General features: G+C 39.3%; 1 long non-coding RNA gene across 1 annotated transcript; it reads right to left on the bottom strand.

The window, feature by feature from the left end:
- Window positions 1–69: 69 nt before the first annotated feature.
- Window positions 70–14,840, bottom strand: LOC146498866 (uncharacterized). Its single transcript, XR_014870176.1, has 2 exons — window positions 7,879–14,840; window positions 70–5,464 (listed from the first exon to the last, which is right to left on the bottom strand). It is a non-coding gene; the product is annotated as an uncharacterized LOC146498866 (long non-coding RNA).
- Window positions 14,841–17,116: the final 2,276 nt, after the last annotated feature.

Raw genomic sequence — 17,116 nt, 5'->3', positions numbered from 1 at the left:
AGCAATTTTGATAGGAAATTGCTTAATTTTAGAAATGTTTTTGCTCTTTTTTGCTCTATAAAATAGTTGTTGTTTTTTTAGAATCATTCATCTTAGCAGTGGGATTTACATGAAAAGAGAAACAAATTAAGTTTGAGTGAAAATGTAAATTTTTTGCACTCTCTGGTCAACTGACTCAGTGAATCAAATGACTCAAAAAACCCGATTCACTTTGGTGAGTGACTCATTAAAACTCGATTCAGTAAAAAGAATCAAATTTACCATCACTAGTAGCCACTAGGTAACAAAAGCTCAACACTGCGCCCGAGCATCCTGGAGCACTTCTGTTGTCTTTTGTACGTGTTTTGGAGTTTGTACGTGCTTCTGAGTTTTTACGTGTTTTGAAGTTTGTATGTGCTTCTGAGTTTTTACATGCTTTTGAGTTTTTACGTGTTTTGAAGTTTGTATGTGCTTCTGAGTTTTTACGTGCTTCGGGGTTTGTACGTGCTTCGAAGTTTTTACGTGCTATGGAGTTTTTACGTGTTTTGGAGTTTTTACGTGTTTTAGAGTTTGTACGTGCTTTGTCTCTAGGGACCACCGTAAATATACTTTTATTTATTCACTCCACATAAAATGTAATAAATAAATCATATAATACAAAAATCAACTATTCACATTTCAACTTTGAACTATTTAAATTTTCAACTTTTTCCTTTTAAGTTTAAAGTAAAACAATACAAAATACTGCAAACCACAGCCAATCAAATATAAATTAAAAATTGAATGCAAAAAGAAGATGCATACTCTCTGTCATATAGGCCTGCATGAATAAACTTTCTGAATCCTTTATCATCCGCAACCGAAAATAGTTGTGGATGATTACTATACCTTTCTAATGTGACGTTGTTGTCCCTGGCTCTCTTTCTCTCGTTCCCTCCCACTCTGTTCCTGTGCTCCTGCGAGTGTAACTACTAGTGATGTGCGGATTGATCCTGAAATATCGATTCCTCCGATACCAATCATTTATGTTCTAGAATCGATTCTCACATTAAAATGTCGATATTTTAGTAATTTAGAGTAAATTTGTAGTTTATCATTAACAGGAACATGGTGGAAAGAAACTATAACATTGGGATTGTCTACATTCAAAGGAACTACTTCCTCTTCCGCCTTTCATAGTCATGTGCGAAATACGGCTGTATAAATGTCTCGCAGCCCCTTGGCGCGCGCACTCACATCAATGGCTGAGCGTCATGTGCGGACTTATTTTACCTCCAGAAACAGCTGAGACGTTTTTTGCGATACATGTGGCAAAAAAGTGCTCCAAGAGTGAAGTGTTGTGGCCATACTAGGGAGACATTCAAAAGGGCTGTTGGGGGGGGGGGATACATTTTACAGGGTTTATTTATCAGATAAAATGCGTTAAATGTCACCGTTATTATTGGCCGGCCCGGAAACAGCGGGGGTGTCCAAATTCAGAGGCTGAGGACCCGGCCTTCGCGGTCTAAAGAAAAAGGTAGTAGGTCACGAGCTCCCTCGGTGGAGTGAAACTCTGCCGTCTGCTCCTTGCTATCTAAAATATAACCGGGCACTGACATAAACTCTTCTGTTTAATCGGTTTTCTGTCTGGCGTTTATTCAGCTGTGTGAAAACCCCGGAGGAACCCTCCCGAGGGATTAATAAAGTTAAATTTAATCTAATGTAATAACTTTAATCTCAGCCAAATCAATTTACTCACGAACAAATAAAACACTGAAAAAGCCAAACAATAACATTTTTAAGTTATCAAAGTGACTTGTATATCATGTTTAACCCGAGTAGCGAAAGACCGCGGGGGGTTGAAGACGATGTGTCGATCGGCTCAGATATTTGAAGTTTACACAGCTACATTCTCACCTGTTGTTAAAAGTTATTTTGCGACCCAGAAAGAGAAATAAGAGTAATATTAAAACGAAGTAGGTGCTGCCATTGTTGGAAACTGGAATTGGCTGGGCCCTGCTATGAATTCTGCGATATGGTTTTTCAATTTTGTTGTCCGGGTGGAAAATCGGGAGAAATTCGGGAGAATGGTGGCTCTGGGAGATTTTTGGGAGGGGCACTGAAATTCGGTATTCTCCTGGAAAAATCGGTAGGGTTGGCATGTATGGTTGTGACAACATCACTAACCTTGTCAAACACCTTAAAGTAAATCATATCACAGAATATGACGAGCGAATGTTGAGGCGAACTGAAGAGGAGGAGAGGGACAGGTGCTGCTAGGGCGAGACAGACGTCTCTCACGGAGTCCTTTAGTGCTGCAGGCCGGCAAGGTGTTCAAATAGCGCACAACTTCATTTTTTTTATTATTTCTATATGATGAACCCTGCATTAACAAGTAATCTGATGTCCTGTAATCATTATGACACTATAATTGGAGATGCAATAAATAAAATAAGTTTTTGTACAAAGTATCGGTATTGGATAAGTATCGTCGATACCACCCTGAATATTACTTGGTATCGGATCGGAAAGAAAATCAGTGGTATGGCACATCACTAGTAACTACTGCCCCCTCCCCCTCCCCACAAGGCAAAGCACAAAACACAAACCCACTGGGAGCCCACATCACTAGTTTTTACGTGTTTTTGGAGTTTTTACGCTTCGGGGTTTGTACGTGCTTCAGGGTTTTTACGTGTTTTGGAGTTTTTACGTGCTTCGGGGTTTGTACGTGCTTCAGGGTTTTTACGTGTTTTGGAGTTTTTACGTGTTTCGGGGTTTGTACGTGCTATGGAGTTTTTACGTGCTTTGGAGTTTTTATGTGCTTGGGGGTTTGTACGTGTTTTGGAGTTTTTATGTGCTTGGGGGTTTGTACGTGCTTCGGAGTTTGTACGTGCTATGGAGTTTTTACGTGTTTTGGAGTTTTTACGTGCTTCGGGGTTTGAACGTGCTTCAGGGTTTGTACGTGCTATTGAGTTCATACGTGTTTTGGAGTTTGTACATGGTTTGTCTCTAGGGGCCACCGTAAATATACTTTTATTTATTCATGCCACATAAAATTTAATAAATAAATCATAAAATACAAAAACCAACTATTTACATTTCAACTTTTAACTATTTAAATTCTCAGCTTTTTCCTCTTAAGTTTAAAGTGAAACAATACAAAATACTTCAAACCACAGACAATTAAATATAAATTAGAATATGAAAGGGAGAGAAAGGGGGGGAAAAAAACCCTCTCTAAGAGCCGTTTCATTCGCGAACGACACATCACTACCACCTAGCATACCACCTACATGCTGAATTTTCAAGACAAAGGAGCACATCATTAACTGATGACGTTAATTTGTGTGACCGCTGGCTGCAGGCTCTGTGCATGACTGACAGATCACAGCGGTGTTTCCAGTCAGTTTGAAAGCCAAATGTAGCTGCTCTATCCTGCTCTGGCTTTTGATATTTGAAGTTCTACTTGCTATTTATTTAGCGTACCGACACCACCGTTGCCAAATACTGTAAACAAGTTAACTGTACAATTTACTCCAGGATTAATTGCATGTCAGGTAAAGATTCAAAATCCAAGATTCGAAATGTATATTTAACAATGGTCTGTGTGGTAGTCCACAGAATATCTGTAGTTAAGCAAGCTTACTGAAATGGGCTTGGATTATTAAGGCTCTAGGAACAAATATGTGCCAATCATGAACAAGCAGTTTTTGTAACAAAAATAAAATGAAAAAGCCATACCAAAAAGATTATGGTGAGCAGCAACATGGGAGAGCTGTTGTTGGACCATACTAATGCATTATTGACATGGTTCGCCATGGTTTGCATATTCTCAATAATCCAGATGGCTCCAAAATCACTCTTGTGGGGAAAAAAAAATCCTATTAAATTTGTTTGTATAAGGGTCAATCATAAAAGCTTTAAAGCAGCCACCTTCATATGCTGCTTGTGGGTCTTTCTGCATTCAGTTTTGTATTTATGACTGAAAAAAACTTGGGTTGAGATCATGTGACTGACATGTCCATTGAAGAATATCTTTGGACATTAACCACTGTACACAGTGATCAATAATATCAATAGCATCATTCCAGCTTATGAATAACAATTCCAGTCAGAGTTCAGGGAAACTGACACATTTCAACTTGCCCACAAAAAATCCGAGACAGAATCAGCTTTGCTAAAGTAACAAAGATAGGTGCAGCGTCTATAAGCCCGGAACAAACGAGATAAGCCCATTGGATGGGGTCGAGGTACCAAACAAGCACACCTCATTTATAGAAATCCTCACTCAACAAGCACTTTCAATGGACTAGTTGGAATAGAAAGAAACAGCTGCTTTCTATATATGCCACACACATTACAGCATGAGTGCACATTTTCAACATATGATTGGAAACAATTCTTGACAAAAAGAGAAAAGACAAACTACTTACCCATTGGAACTTCCTCTTTTTGGGCCTAATGCTAAGCAACGACATTGACAGCACCACTCAAATCCTAAATCCTGGTGCTCTGCTTGTCTTTTTTTCCACAGATGTCAAATAAAAAAGTCAGGAAGTACAAGTAATATACATCACAGTGTGCCAACTTGTCATCAAGGGCCGAGGGCTGACAACATGTTGACTGGGCAGTTCCTTGGTAGCTACCCCGCCAAAAGTTACGCCTTCGCGTTTGTGCTGTCCATATACATTTACACTGTGAAATACTTACAGAGACTGTTCTTGACTTGGTTGGTTGTTGTGAAGTTTATTTTAGTTTATTTTTTTTCCCTACCAATTCTGAAATAATTCTGCGATCATCCCCTTAAGTTGTCTTCTTCTTTCAGACCTTTTGGTGTTACTGAGCTGGCCAAAATATTCATTCTCTTTAAAAATGTTAGCAGATTGTTGCTTTGGACACTCCAACTCAACTCACCTGGTATTTTAAAAATAGACATGCAATTAAACTTTTTTTTTTTTTTTAAAAAAACAACAACAACTTGTGATTTGTTTTTTAGGTCAGGACACAGACCTGAACTATTTATTATCTATTTATTTTGCTTTCTAAATGATGGGTTGTTCTTTATTACTTTGCATCAACTGAATTAACTCACACACCCACAAAGCAATAATGGACCCATTGATTTCAGATTAATACACCATAGTTGTGAACACACACATTAGCCGCTGCAGAAGTAATCAGCTGTCAGTGGAAATATGGCAGAAATATATGTGGATTTGTGGAGGATTTATGGCACTCATTTAGGGAGAGGTTTACAGTTGCAGGAGTCGGGAAGGAATAGCATGGCTGATGAAAAATAGTCTGTCAATCTGTCTGCCCTGGGTAGAATCTCAAACCCAGGAATCTGACGGTGGGAATGAAATATTATGTGAAGTGTGAAATATTCCAGCAGTGAAATTTTCAGGTCTGTCTGTCCTCCTTTCTCTTTCGTCCCACTTCCTCTCCACCGACTCTGCTCTCATCCGCCTGCCCTCTCAGTCTTCGCTCTTTCTCCTCTTGAATCCACCTCTCTTGCTGCTGCAGGGAGGCGCTAAGATTGGTCGTAGCTTTCACAACAAAGGAGGAGAGAACAGAGAGGGACATATTGGTAAAGGAGAAGATAAAGAGGCTTTTACCTGGCTCAGATGTTTCATTTTGGAAGTAAAATACTTACTAAGGGAAAGATAAATAGCTTATAAAGCTAGATTACCAAGTGGACAAACCGTCTAGCGATTTCCTCCACGTCATTTCTGCACGACGCTTTTGTTGTTAATAAATTTGCCCAATGAAGCAATCGCAACAAGGGTTCCATGCCTTTTTCTTTTGTCTTGTAAGGTGACCTTGTTAAAAAAAAAGTTTGTTTTAGTTTTTATTTGGGTCATTTGTTTTTGTTTTTTATCAATCTGCTTTCATTTTGGTTCACATAATTAACACCCACGGACCCTGAGAGAAAGTACTGTTAGCTTTTAAACACAGTAGCCGTGGAAAGCTGCAACCAACATTTATTTTTATCATCAGTACATTTGAAAGATATTTTTAATTAACTGACTGTAAAGTGTTACAAATGAGAGAAAATGCCAGTACATCTGTTCTCTTGATTTGGCTTCTAGAATCTCAAAAATAAGAAAGTACACCCTCCTTCAACTGCTGTAGGCCCATCAGTAATAAGAATACTTAAACTCTCGCGGTGCTTTGGTCTATCCAAAGGACACTGCTCTTGTGGTTTGTTCAGATGTAACTCTAAGCCATGCTGTAATGTTCTTTTTAGACACAAGAGGCTTTCTCCTGTCAAACTTTTCAAACAAGTCATACTCGTTCAGTCGTTCTCTAATTACACTGTCATGAATGTTAACATTTAGCAGGCCAATTTGGACCTAGAGAGCCTCAGATGTAGCTAGCTGCGTCTTTATTCCTATGGAAGCAATATTTACTTTATACAACAGACGGTTGATAATTACACTTTGACATTTTGGGTGACTGTGTGTCTAAATTGTGACAGGAGTGGTTGGAGGTTAATGAACCCTTCAGAATGGTCTACATTTCTTCAAAAACATTATTTAAAATATTACCAGTTTTTCTTGCGCCTAAAATGAAAGAAACACACTTCAGAATCATATCTGGAATTCCTGTATAAAAGGTTTCATTTTGAGTCCAAACTCTTGTGTTTTCTGTTCTTCCGATCCAGAAACATTAGAGGATCTTTTTTTCACTTGTCAGTATGTAAATGCTTTATGGTTTGAAATACACTGTTGGGTTTCACTCAGAATTTCCAATATACCTTCCTTCACATCTAAGGATATTCTTTACTTTATGGACAATCTGGATTCTGAAATCTCAGATGTTGTCAATTTTGTAATAGTGCTATGTAAGTTCTTTTGTAAAATCACAAAGTGCTTGCTATTCTAATATTCCTGCCTGTGTCAAAAGGTCTATGTTCCTTATTATTTTACCCTAGAAACTTATTTTCTCCCTCTAAAGTTAAAATGACTTGCTTCACCATCTTTATAATGTAAATTGTTACAATTCTGGTCTGTTTCCTGTACTTGTTTTGTATATGACAACTTCTTTCAATAAAGGTTATTTTTTTAAAAAGTTCAAGCGAAAGAGGAGCAAAAGCACACATCAGCCATGGTTCGTACTTGCTGTGCAGTCTGTTGTGAAGTTAGATCGCATGACCGACAAGGGAATGAGCTTGAGAATGGAATATGTTTTTATTCTTTCCCAACCTGGAAGTATGGCTGCTCCAAGTGGGAAACCCTGGAGATTGTTTTAGAGAGAATGTGCAACATTCTTGTACATGTCTCATTGGGGAGTTGACACATGGCGAGAGCCATGTGGCACAAGAGGAGTGTCGATTTTTAATTTTCAGATACCATGAGAAGAAGCGAGTAAGGAAGAGCGCCCACAAGATGGAAGCTGAGGCCAGGAGAGGCTTCAGGAGGATCAGAGATCATCTTCAGCACAGCAGACATCGCACAGAGAGCTGTGCTACTGAGCTTGCAGGAGATCCAGAGGAGACTTCGCACAGCAAAATCTTAAATAAAATGAAAGAGATTCAGAGATTGATTCAAGATTGAAGTAGAAACAGGAGGGAGGAGAGAGAATGAGAGAAGAAGAGGCAGCTGTGCAGCAAAGACACAGAATAAAAGGGGAGAATTGCACATCTCCCCTTCTAGAAGATGCATGCTTAAATGAAGATGAATGAAGATGAATAAAGGTTTTGTGAAAATGACTACTGAGTTCCAGTGCCGTCTCTGGATGCTTCGAGGAATAAAAAGAACCAGGGTAAAACTGATTTTACAAATATATTTAACAATGAACATGAACAATCAATTTATGTAACACTTCAATTCATTCATTCAGTCCATCTCTCTCTCGTCCTTTCTTTTTGGTCGCACTTCCTCATCCGCCTGCCCTCTCAGTCTTCTCTCTTTAATGCACCTCCTCTCTTGCTTCCGCAGGGAGGTGCTAAGATTGGTCGTAGCTTTTACAACAAAGGAGGAGAGAAAACATCAGCACTTTTCGTACTCCCGACTGCGAGCGGGGTGTTTATTCCCGAGACTTCGCCACCGTTCTCGGTGCGCACAGGTCACCAAATGGCGACTTGTGCGCGCCAAGAACTGTGGCCAGCCTCGCCATTGTCCGTAAGATTTTCGAAATTCCACCGTGACGGTTCCCTTGGATCTCCGCTTCGCTCACAATTTGCAGATAGTTGTGTCGCTACCCGATTTGTGACCGTTGAAGAGATAAAAGAAAAAAAAAAAAGCGTCCATCTCACATGCGTCTCTTCCAGGGTTTGTTTACAAATGCACCAAATGGCTTCCCGTCAGTAACTACTTCCAGGTCATAGGTGATTTAACCGCAGCAGTTTTAAAAAATTGTATTTCAAGGTAAAAAATAATTAATTTTTTAATTAAGTAATTTGGTTTTGGTCCTTGCTTTTATTTAATTTGTTTATATTGCAGTGTGGCCGTCTGAGAGAAAATACTTTTGGAAAAAAAAGTGTTTGTGTGTCTTTTTTTTTAGACATAAATGCCTTTATATTTTTAAAAAAGCACAGTTACTATTATCCAACATCATTATTCAACACTGATAGTGACACACAACACCAATTCTTTCACTTTTTGTTGCAAAACGACATGCTTAAAATCTTTAATTTTGGCTGAAGTTCATTCGTTTGTTCATCTGATGGACAAATGAAAAAATTACAAGTTTAAGGTCCGGACTCCAAAATGGCACCATAACTGAGATAATCACATTAACCGTTGTAAAAATAATGGTGGTATGAAAAATAGCGTTTATAATGGGTTTCAATGGGGCAGAAATCGGCCACGAGGTTTGATAGTGGATGTATGCCTTTAGCTCAGCCATTTAAGAAACTCAGACTGAAATTTTAAAATAAAATGAAAAAAAAAAATACATGTTTGAAAATTTGGCTATATTCCATTAAACACAGTGGAAATGGCGTGGAATTAAAAAACGCAAAGGCCACGAAATGGTCCCAGGTTCTACTAAGGTTCCATAGTCCATAGTCCATTTCTCTCTCGTCCTTTCTTTTTTCTCGCCCTTCCTCTCCACCGACTCTGCTTTCCTGATCCGCATTCCCTCTCAGTCTTCTCTCTTTCTCTTTCATACACCTTCTCTCCTGCTTTCGCAGGGAGCTGCAAAGATTGGTTGTAGCTTTCACAACAAAGGAGGAGAGAACAGAGAGGGACAGATTAGTAAAGGAGAAGATAAAGAGGCTTTTACCTGGCTCAGATGTTTCATTTTGGAAGTAAAATACTTACTAAGGGAAAGATAAATAGCTTATAAAGCTAGATTACCAACTGGACCAAGTGGACAAACCGTCTAGCGATTTCCTCCACGTCATTTCTGCACGACGCTTTTGTTGTTAATAAATTTGCCCAATGAAGCAATCGCAACAAGGGTTCCATGCCTTTTTCTTTTGTCTTGTAAGGTGACCTTGTTAAAAAAAAAGTTTGTTTTAGTTTTTATTTGGGTCATTTGTTTTTGTTTTTTATCAATCTGCTTTCATTTTGGTTCACATAATTAACACCCACGGACCCTGAGAGAAAGTACTGTTAGCTTTTAAACACAGTAGCCGTGGAAAGCTGCAACCAACATTTATTTTTATCATCAGTACATTTGAAAGATATTTTTAATTAACTGACTGTAAAGTGTTACAAATGAGAGAAAATGCCAGTACATCTGTTCTCTTGATTTGGCTTCTAGAATCTCAAAAATAAGAAAGTACACCCTCCTTCAACTGCTGTAGGCCCATCAGGAATAAGAGTACTTAAACTGTAGTGTACATCACCTCTCCTCTCGCGGTGCTTTGGTCTATCCAAAGGACACTGCTCTTGTGGTTTGTTCAGATGTAACTCTAAGCCATGCTGTGATGTTCTTTTTAGACACAAGAGGCTTTCTCCTGTCAAACTTTTCAAACAAGTCATACTTGTTCAGTCGTTCTCTAATTACACTGTCATGAACGTTAACATTTAGCAGGCCAATTTGGACCTAGAGAGCCTCAGATGTAGCTAGCTGCGTCTTTATTCCTATGGAAGCAATATTTACTTTATACAACAGACGGTTGATAATTACACTTTGACATTTTGGGTGACTGTGTGTCTAAATTGTGACAGGAGTGGTTGGAGGTTGGTGAACCCTTCAGAATGGTCTACATTTCTTCAAAAACATTATTTAAAATATTACCAGTTTTTCACACAAAACATTAACAAAGACGGCTAAAAGTGAGCAAAGATAAGATCCTGAGGTTTATTTTCTCCAGACAAAACGTTTCTCATTTAACCCTCTGGGATCCAGGGTATAATTGGCCATTTTTGACTACTTTTGATTTTACTTCTATATTTCACCTTTAAAAACTGTTTATCTTGCCTTGTTTGTTATCATTATTTTCAGCACAACCTCAAATATCTGAAATTTGAGTTATTTTTTTCATTTTGGCATATTATATTAGCACATTTGATCTAAATCCAGACAAAAAAATCAAAATCCGAAGAGTTATATTTTTTTACTGTAAAACCCACAAACATGTTTAACGAATCATTTTCATAACTTGAAATGCAAATAGGAATTGTAAATTTCTAAAAAATTATGCGCGTTTTGCAAACAACAAAGTTATATGGTACTATTTACCTAAAAATACAGCCAAGATCTCAGGCATTTTTATATAACCATTTAAAACTATTTACTGAACAATCAGGTGTTCTGCATCAAATTAGAAGGCACACAAAAAAAATAGTTTGTGTCCACTATAAAACACAACAGCACAGGCCTAAACCCCGCAGGTCTGACAGCAGGAGGTGTATCAGTTCCTTTTTCCATGTGGGAACAACGTTTACACTGGAATTTGCCTTTGATGGCTTTTTTGGAGCAAATGTGACACTCAGCAGTGTAACTGACATACAATACAAAACAATAACTACACAACACACTAACCATAGCCTCTAAACACGTTAAACATCACTAATGTCTCACATATGAAAACTCGCTCTCTCCCTTTCTTTTGCTCGCCCGCTTTCCGTTGTGGGTCCTAAAACTCCCCCTTCTCCCTAAACAACCAAGTGCCATATGTTGCCATATCATTTTTTGATTGGCTGACATGGTAAACTTTAACACCAATAGGGAAGGGGTGTTTTTTCTTTTTTCACTAGCAAGCAGAGAGTGTTTGCTAGCGCTGTCCGTACTGTCCTTCCCGCTGTAAACACCACTGTTTTGTTCAGAAAAAAAACCATCCCATGTATTTTTTTTATCATAACTCATCGAGTTATGTGGCCCATCGACACAATTTAAAAACTGGTATATAGTTTAAAGTCTGTACTCTTAACCCAGGTTGACAAGGCTCTGGCTCTTAGCATCTTGTAGCTGTGTCGGTTCAAATTGGTCATGTGATTCTGACCCGCCGACCCCAGACGGTTAAACCATTTCTCTTTGGGGGGGGGGGCTCTATCGGCTTTGCTTTTGCGTTCCTGCACATCATTGTTGTTCACTATTCTCCTGATGATGGAATCATGAACAGCAGCAAATGTGAGAAAGTCATTTAGTTAGTCATTTGGACATTTCCCAGGGTTCCTTTTTACCTCTCAGTCTACTGAACGCCTTTCTCTTGAGGCGATCTTCTTTAGCCAATGACTCCTGGGGAGGGTAACAATGGTCCAAAGTTCCCTCTGAGTGTGGAATCTCCCCTTTAACACTAAACTAAATTCAATTTAAGATTAACTGCTAATCAAAGACGTTCACATGCTTCCCTTGTTCAAGACTTGTGTGGAATTTTGATGATGTTTTAGGTCATAATTTTGCAGAAATATATAAAAAGCATGCACAACCTGCCAAGCGCCACTTTAATTGAGAGTGAAATTTTGATCATCATAATCACTACAAAAATAAGTCACTGTGCCCCCGGGAAATTCAAGGACAGGTAATGTGAAATGCTTTGTGAAATGTTCAAAACTCCTGTGGACAGCTGTGTGTTTTAATAGACCGAGATCATGATCCTTGCCAGCCCACCCACAAATGTTAAGTAGGCTGTGAATAGCAGAGAACCAAATCAATTTGATTTGGCATTAACTGAAACGACTGGAGAGACACTGAGTTTTATTCGATTTAATTGGTCTGGTATAAACTATGCTGTTATTCAGGCTGAAATACAAACGCTTGTTCCAGTAAGAGCGGACAGATAGGCTGTTAGGAATAATAAGTCACAATAATGCAAAATGTCTTGCTGAGCCCTACATTTGTGTCAGAATCTTGAAACAGATAAGTAAAGTATCCTGAGTACATGTATGTATGCATGTTTCTCTTTTCCCCATGAAGACGACATTTGATGACCGCTGTACTCTTAATGGTGACTTTTACTCACTATACATCAATAAAGACGTAACTTTGTAGGAACAGTTTGGTGATGGCCCCTTCCTGTTCCAACATGACTATGCATGTATAAGTGTGTTTTGTTTTAAAGAACCTGACTGGCCTGCACAGAGTCCTGACCTCAACACCTTTGGGATGAATTACAGTGGAGACTGTGAGCCAGGCCTTCTCCTCCAACATCAGTGTCTTATCTCACAAATGGAAGAACAATCAAAAATTCCCATAAACACACTGGTAAACCTTGTTTATAGCTGCAAAGGATGGACTGACACCAGCCTTGTGAATTGTGAGCAAATACTTTTGCCAATATGGCGTATAACAGAAACCGTCATAATAAAGTGTCCGTTTGACTTTTTATTTTTAATTTGAAGTTAAGGCCTTTGACCTGTTTCACTGCTGTCAACCTCCTGCTGCCTCCATCTAGCAGATTCACATCATTTGACTCGCAGGAACAGCAACTCGGCACCGACCTTGGTCAAGTGTGGACACTGGTTTACCACTAAAGACCCCAGATTCATTCCATAAACATCTCTTTAATTATACAACTTACACTAACAGCTCAAAAATGAGCCAAATGCTGAATGTTGAGAAATAAAATCACGCCAGTTATCAGGTTGCTGGTTGCACTAGGACTGCTGCTCATACAGCGCTGTCCATGGTGCTGATAGCAACACGGAGACGTTTGGTTGCCTTCATCCATGTACGGTATTCACAGTTTAACGCCTTCTGTGAGCTCTATGCTGATGTAATTGATCGTGTCATCTCCTTCCTCTCCAGGGCGAATCCCTTCCCGCTCTCCAACACATGAGCCTTGTGCCTGGCAGCCTGGTAGACAGTCATGCCACGGAGTTAATTCAAACACTTCCCGCTGAACGAGATGAAAGATTGTATTTGTGCCACTAACTTGAAACCGACTCCGCTGGCACCGTGACACTTGATGCACCATTCCTCCTTTGTTGCAGGGAATTTTCCTCACTTCCTTTCCTAACCTGAAAGCGCAAGAAAGTTCAACTTTTCCGGAGACAAAAATTCATGAGGCAGACTCCCACGCATGAGCACACACACACAGGGATGCACGCTTCCCCTCCCCGTGCCACACACCCATCAGCGTGTGCGTGCGCGCACAAAATAACACAGACAGAATAATAAAAAATGCCTCGGCACTCACGCTGAGATGAGAGCTTGCAAGTGGAAAATAATGACATCTGTTGGGAGTCAAGAAACCCTCTACGCAGTACACATAGAAATACACACAAGACTGCACACGTGCACTCGGAGGTTGATAAATATACTAATTCTCCTGCGTGGCGTTATGCATATTGGTTTCAAACTGTTCAACCAGTCATTTCGGATCAAGCTCATTCAATGTGTGTTCGGCTGCATTGGAACTGTTGCTGCTGTGGAAATTGACTGGAAGTCTCTCGTGTCACCTGTGCTGCCTGATGCACTGCCATGGCAGAGGCAATCTTGGCTCAGAAATGTAGCGCTGCTTGTGCTATGCAGGTTCTCCGAGTTATGTGCTGTGGTTACCAAAGAAATTAATCTGACCTTCATAAATACATCATTTTAAATGTGGTATTGCAGCTGACTTGCACGCACTGCAGAGTAATTTGATAATATGGAGTTCCAGTAGGTGTCCAGTCATTTTAATTTGATGGGGGTTGTGCATTCATTACATCACCGAGTCCCCTACTGGTGCCTCCAAATAGCCAAGCAAAAAAATAATCCCAACTGCAACGCAAAGATAAGGACTCGCAGTATGCCAGGGGATAATCTCCTGATAATGTGTTGTGTAGCAGCAGGGGTGTGCTGTACAGGTAGCTTGTGGTAGTCATTTAAAAGTCCCATTACCTGGTAAGTAGACAGCCTTGGTGCTGTGGGATTTTTACAAAGTATTGCACCTGAGAGAGGCATGGGTTACCAACCACAGCGCGGCAAGGATTGCTCTTCCTGAAGTGAGTCACTATGAGATTTGGGAGCAGAAACAACTCAGTAGTGGTGGATTGGATGGGCTATATTTGCACATGTTTTCATCTCCGCTGGCCTGCCACAGGAGACAGAAGATGCTACAGTGTGATGGTAGTGGCAGAAAAAAAGGCGGGGGAAGCATTTTAAAGGCGAGTTAAAGATCAGTGTGGCATTTTGCATAGCTGTGTGAAAAGACTGCTATCAGATTGCAGTTCAGCGTCTATTCTTGACCTTGTCTTGGAGGGACATCTATCTTTCTGACTACTGTAAGGGAAATGAAAATGTTTGAATTGATTTTTTTTCTTTTTTAGTACTCTGAGCACTAAAAGAGTGCCTACAGAAAATGAACATCTACAGTTATAACTGGGTAAGAACAGTCATTAACTACTTGCTAGACTGCTGTATGTTTAGTAAATCCATATTTGCCAGTCAGGGTAATAACGATGTTATTATGGGTGTTCTGGATTATAAATCTCATCAGTGTGTTGTTGTATGATGTTTTCAGGCCTTACATGATTACATAAGGACAGACAGTCATTTTTTGGAAAAAACTTATTATTATTGTTTATTATATAAGACAGTGCTGAACAGTGAACCCCAGATCTCACATGCAACAGTGTTTCAGGTTTGTGGAACAAAAGGCTAACACACCCTATAAATCACTCAGTCCATCGCCAGAACTTTCACACCGCACTGCTCCAGCTTTAAGGGAAGGCTTTAGAGTTTATCGATCTGATAAACTAAAGACTCCAGCTGAGAATAACTCCATGGCACGAGTATGAATCTGGCTGCATTTTACACCAACTCAAAAGTATGATGATAACTTAAAAAATAAAAATAAATAACATTCCTCAGAGAGAAAATTTCAGTGTCATTGCTACAGATGTATGAAATCAAACACCTAGCCATGCAGTCCGCCTTTACAAACCGTTGTGAAAGGATGGGTCCTAAAAAGCTCACTGGACAGTGTGTTGTTGTAATAGGATGCCACCATTGCAACAAGCCAATTTCTTTCCCCCCACATATTTGACAAACTATATCAAAACTATATCACTGCAAAGTGGATGAAGCTACTGTTACAGGTTAATTACGTGAACTGGGAACAGGTCAGTAACATGACTCATTATAAAAAATAGCATTTTAAAGAGGCAGAGTTAAGTCTAAGAAGTAAAGATGGGCAAAGATTCACATATCATTAAGAAAAAAAACAGCGTTTACAATTTGTGGAAGAATTTTCAATAAAATATGTAAAATTGTGAAGGATTCTTAATATGTCATCATCTACAGTACATAATATCATTCAAAGATTCACAGAATCTGGAGAAATCTCTGTGGGTGAGGGACAAAGCTGAAAATCAATACCAGATGCCTGTGCTCTTTGGGCCCTTTAGCTCACCATGCCATCCACAAATCCAGGTTGAAGCTCTGTCATGCAAAGAGGATGCCATGTGTGAAACCTATAGAAACACCACCACTGTGTCTTCACTGGAACACAGTTCATTTTAAATGGACTGAGGCAAAGTGAAAAATTGTTCTGTGTTCAGCTGAAAACTTTTTACCTTTCATGGAATCTGGTCAAAGGAAGTTATTTGGCAGATTTTCCTTAGAAGATGAAATATTTGACTTAATAAACATGTGATTTAATATATTTCAGTTTCAGTTTAGCATAAACTAAATAAACTAAAAAGTCTTATATATAGTAAAATGCCGCAGTTTAAAGATGTGATATCTTTTCCTTGATTTGAAAACCGTTTCATTCTGGTTTTCTTTACATTTTTCACAGCGTTCCAACTTTTCACGTGTCATTTAGATTTACTGAAACCTAAATGACATTTTATCCATACCCTGAGCTGTCCATTAGCAAGTGCAGCAATGTCACAGTCAGATATTTGCTAACCAGTCACTGAGATACCCATTATCACTAAGTGGGCTTTAGCTTTTGTCAAGCCATCTTATGCAATGAAGCCTGGTTATGTCCAACACCGAGCACAGGTGTCATTTATCTCTCTGTCTGCGTTTTACCTGAGAAAACAATCGGCGTGTTTTCACTGTTTGAACATCTGATGAGTCTTTAACATATGTATGAATGTGTTACCATTCAGTGGGTGTCTCTTTGTCACTTGCTTACACTTTGTCACACTTGTCAACACCACAGAAGCCAAAGAGAACTGTGTCGCATGTTTAATGTAAAATAAGTATGCTATCAAACTACAAACCAAAGCCACTGAAAAATCACCTGAAACAAGTGATTTACCGTGTGCAGTCACAATTAAGCAACAGCGCCTTTTGATAAACAAGCTCACGACAGTTTACAATTCAGAAATTACTACTTTGAGAGCCTCCATAAAATGTGGTGCATAGCAAGGCATAAAAAACTATCCATATGATGCAAAGCTGAAGGACAAAATAGGAAATGGGCAAACATTTCCAATCAGGCTGGAGTCGTCCTTTAATGTTGACCTCAGTGATTGATGCAGGCATTCTCCAAACATCATTTTATTCCCGTAGCCTTTCAAATCAAAAGCAGCAGAGGACCGGGAGGCTTTGAATGGCCGTAATCAGTTTCTACTCCATTTTGCACAAACCATTGTTCGTGAAACAAAACCACAATGATGGGGCTACAAAGAAATGTGAGGAACTGATTGACTGCCGACGGTACGGTGATTCAGAGAAGTTCAGTTGTGGATAACTTTCTGTTTGGCTTTTGACAACTTTGTTTATCATCTGCCCAACGGCCAAGTTTGGTTACTCAGCTCTGCAGGAAATGAATAGTTATTCCAGTCACTTGTTGATCATGTAGCTTGCAGTGTGAATGTGGGGTTGA

This window comes from Neolamprologus multifasciatus, chromosome 17 (assembly GCF_963576455.1).
Source record: "Neolamprologus multifasciatus chromosome 17, fNeoMul1.2, whole genome shotgun sequence".
Lineage (NCBI taxonomy): Eukaryota > Metazoa > Chordata > Actinopteri > Cichliformes > Cichlidae > Neolamprologus > Neolamprologus multifasciatus.
The sequence above is the reverse complement of the archived record's forward strand: the minus strand, read 5'-3'. Positions and strand labels throughout refer to the sequence as shown.